The following is a 3,908-nucleotide window of genomic DNA, read 5'->3' as shown; positions in this document are numbered from 1 at the left end:
TGGAGATTCAGCCATTGAGTATAATGGGGAATCAACGAAATATCTAACTTTGTTGTATTTTGGCTGATTTGGATGAAACGTGAGGAGGTGGTAGCCTCTAGGGCTGTGTGAGGCTTCGGACAGAGCTTCGGACCTGGAGAAGCTTCAGATGCATCGTGGCCCGAAGCAGCATGTCCGGGTCAAAGCGCTGGCCTTGTTAGGCTTCCTGAAGCGGTTCAGAGCTGCTGAAGTGCTTCAGAGCTGCCTGGGAGATGCGGCCATAGGGTATAAAGGGGAAACAATAAAATATCTATAACTTCCTTGTTTTTTGTCTCATATGGATGACATTTTCAGGGCTGGTAAACTCTGAAGAGCGCATGAAGACTGCCAAGCTTCAAGGAAATTGGTGCAAGGGTTTGGGAGCAACTGCACCCCAAATTCTTGAAACCAAAACTCCTGTCACATCTAAGTCTTACAGCACTGGGGGAGGGGGTCAAAACTGCAGGGCTGGTAGCTCTTGCTGAGGCCACAAAGCCTGCCAAATTTCAAGAAGATTGGTGCAGGGGTTTGAGAGGAACTGCCCCTCAAGCTGTGGACAAGCAAAACTCGTGACATGGGTGACCGTGTGTGTGGTAAGGCACAGCGGGGTGACAGCTCCAGGGATGGAGGCCCTTGCCCAAATGTTACATTTCCCCGAGAAAAGCGGCCCACCCACACCCCCGCCTTGGGCACTCCTTCTCCTCCCTTTCTCCCCGAAGTCCCGGGTCAGGCGGACGCTCTCGTCCCTGCCAAAAATGATATTATCAATCAGCCGGGTTTTTGTGCGGGAAAGCAGCCTGTATACCCGCCTGTCGCACTGCGTGTCCCCCAAGTGGGTAAGTCGGCGCAGTAGTACACGCCCGCGTCCCCCCGCCCGGCTGTCGCGGAGTACATGCCAGCGCCAGCGCTGGATTTTCTGTCGGCCGAGAAGTGCAGAGCCCCCGCCGGGGAGGAGACTTGGACAGTGTCCTTCAATCCGGACACGATAAATTGGGGTCCGCGGTTGGGGAACTGCCGGTACCAGTGGATGTAATCCCGCACGTCGGTTGAGGAGTGGTCACAGGTGAGGTTGAGCGGAGCTCCCTCCAACGCCTCTGCCGAGGGCGGCTGCAGGATCTGAGCCGTGCCCAGGGCACCTGGAAAAAAGAAAGCAGGGGGAGGATAGATTGACTGTGCCAGAGACCCCGAAATCTCCGGAATACCTCCCCTCCCCATGCACGAACTCAAGGCTCGTTCAAAGGATAATCAGGATGAACGACGCCAGGTGAGACAATGAAAAAGGCGGGGGAGGGCGCTGGACAGACGGACATACAGAAATGCCCGGAGTAGGAGACAGTGGACAGGAGCGGGTGCGCTCGCGGATCATTGGGGGCCAAGGACTGCCTTTGGCTGTCATGGGAAGAGTCAGAGAGGCTGAAACATGCGCGCGGCGACTCACCCAGAGCCACCATCAGCGCAAGGGCGGAGGCCGGGGCTGCGCCCATCCTGCGGGGAAGGTCTTTGCGTCTCTGCCCGCAGCAGCCTCTTTATTTCCGTGCCCAGAGCGGGATCTCCGGCCCTTTGCTGCGGACAGAAACCGAGCGGGGAGCGCCGCGCTGCTATATGCGTCCCTGACACACCCCGCGCACGGCTCCTCGCAGCTGGCCTCTGCCTCCGCGGCCCCAGGGGCGGCCCCGTCCCCTCCTCCCCCTTCGCTAAGCAGACTTCAGCAGAGTCAGCGGGTCCCTCTGCAGGGGAAGCCGATCTATGCCCCGCAGAGCCGGCTTGTGCTGGGCGCCCCTGGCGGGCACTCCCCGGACCCCTGCGGGTGCCCGGCCCTAGCAGCGCTTCCCGCCCGCAGCTCTCCCCCCGCACCGCATTGTGCGGGAACCCGGGAAGGAGCCGGAGGCGGGAGGGACCGCGCTGTCCTGGGGAATGGCCGCGATTTAGCCTCCGCCCAAAGCGAAGCTACGTGGCCTCAGTCTCCGCGACACAATTGGAAAGGGCCTGTGTGTCGCTCCATCCCAGGCACCTCTTCTTAAACCCACACCCTCCTCCACCTCCACCCGTTTCTCATCATCGCATCCATCTGCCGGTGGATGTCATGGGAAGGACGCGTTTATTCTCGGTATGTTCATTCTCCAAACCCCCAGGGCACAGCAGTGTCACCCAAGTCCCCTCCAGAGCAGGGCGCGGCCGGCACCCGGTGTCTGCCAGCCCGGTCCTGAGCGCACTGCACCGCCTGTCTGCGGAGATGTGTGGGGGCCCGTCAGAGCAGAGCAAGGACCGGTGCCTTGTTATCCAGACACCACGAACTGAGATCTCCCTTTCCCCGGAGCAGCGGGGGGAAACACGGAGCTTCATGTCCGTGCTCGCTGTCAAGGGGCCGCGGCGGTTTAATCCAACTCCCCAACATCGTCTACTGTCTGAGACACATTAGTGAGAGAAGAGGGGAGAGAGGGAAGGGGAGGTGGAAGACAGAAAACGGGAGAGAGGCCTGTGTGAGCAGCGGGAAGTCAGAGGTAGCGGGTGCGCACTGTGCTGGATGGAGACGAGCAGGAGACAGCGGAACTGCCGCTCCCGCAGACCCGACATCGGGCAACCAGGAGCCCAGAGCTGCGGGGAAAGTCCTAGTCCTGTCCCCAGGAGGGTCAGGGACAAGGCATCTCTCTCTGGAGCTACAGCCCCAGGGCAGAGCTGTGTGCTGAGCAGTGAATACTGAGGCACACGGCAAAGCACCTTGGCTGTCCATGAGGGCGGGTGACAGTGCCTCCTGCCACCCACCCCATGAAGCCCTTTGTCCGTCTGCCTGTTTCCTACCGGCCTCCCTTCAGCTGCCGCTTCCAGTTTGGTGCTGGGGCAGCTCTGGCCTGTTCTGCAGCTGCCCGCGGCGAGCAACGGCGGGACCTGCAAGGGACATCCCGAACTGGGCCCGCTCCCGCCGGGGTCCCTGCCAGGGAGAGTGGGTGCGGGGCCGACGTGGCAATGCCCAGGCATCGGCGGGAAATGGCAGAGATTTGGCTTCACTCTGCAGTTGTCCTGGCCGCTGATGCACAGACACAAAGAAGGACTGGAGCCATAGTCCGGCCACCCCCACCCCCTTCCCTGCTTCTATCTGTTGGGATCTCCACCAGTCCCTCAAGAATAATGTCGTCAATCTGCTGGAACATGTAATAGGGAGAATACGCCCAGTCTCAGGGTTTCTCTTGAAGCCTGTGTCCTAGTTTTTGGTGAACGGGAGAATTTTGACCGATCCGACCAGGTTCCTGCCTGCACCACTAGCATCTTCTCCGGGTGTTTTTCGGGTCTATTTCTCTCCCCGCTGAATTCACCTCTTCCCCACAGCGGCCCTGCCTCCAAGGGCTTTCCTGCCCCTCTCCACCCTTTCCGCCTCCTTCCTGCTCCCCTCAGCTCCGCTCCTGCAGTTCCTGTGCGGGGCAGCACCCGGATGTCACACTGTGCCTCCCACAGCGCAGTAATATACGGCCGCGTCTCCCAGCCCCGCTCCTCGCAGCTCCAGGGTGCTGGACTTGCTGTCTGCCGAGATGTGGAGAGCCCCCTCCGGGGCGGAAGAAGGGACAGTCCCTTGAATGCATGCACTGTGTATTTGGGAGCTCCACTCGGGAACTGCCGGTACCAGTACGTATATGCACCCGGCAGCACTGAGGGGGGGGGCTTGCAGGTGAGGTTCAGCGGAGCTCTCTCCACGACGTCTGTCGAGTCCGGCTGCAGGATCTCAGCTCTGCCCTCGGCACCTGGAAAGGGCAAGCAAGAGGCAGATGGGATTACTGGAGCCCGGAATTGCGCTGTGACCCGAAGGCTCAATTCCTTCCTCCTGGGAACCGCGCCCGCTTCACCGGGGAAGGCTGTTAAAAGAGCCAAGCAATGGATCTGAGCTGTGAAGAGAGTGA

At 60.4% G+C, this 3,908-nt stretch overlaps 1 pseudogene; it reads right to left on the bottom strand.

Annotated features, from left to right (window-relative positions):
* Positions 1-786: 786 nt before the first annotated feature.
* Positions 787-2,592, bottom strand: LOC149851727 (T cell receptor alpha variable 4 pseudogene; annotated as a pseudogene).
* Positions 2,593-3,908: the final 1,316 nt, after the last annotated feature.

This window comes from Crocodylus siamensis, unplaced genomic scaffold (genome assembly GCF_052110815.1).
Source record: "Crocodylus siamensis isolate JL-2025a unplaced genomic scaffold, ASM5211081v1 HiC_scaffold_323, whole genome shotgun sequence".
Taxonomy (NCBI): Eukaryota; Metazoa; Chordata; order Crocodylia; family Crocodylidae; genus Crocodylus; species Crocodylus siamensis.
The sequence above is the reverse complement of the archived record's forward strand: the minus strand, read 5'-3'. Positions and strand labels throughout refer to the sequence as shown.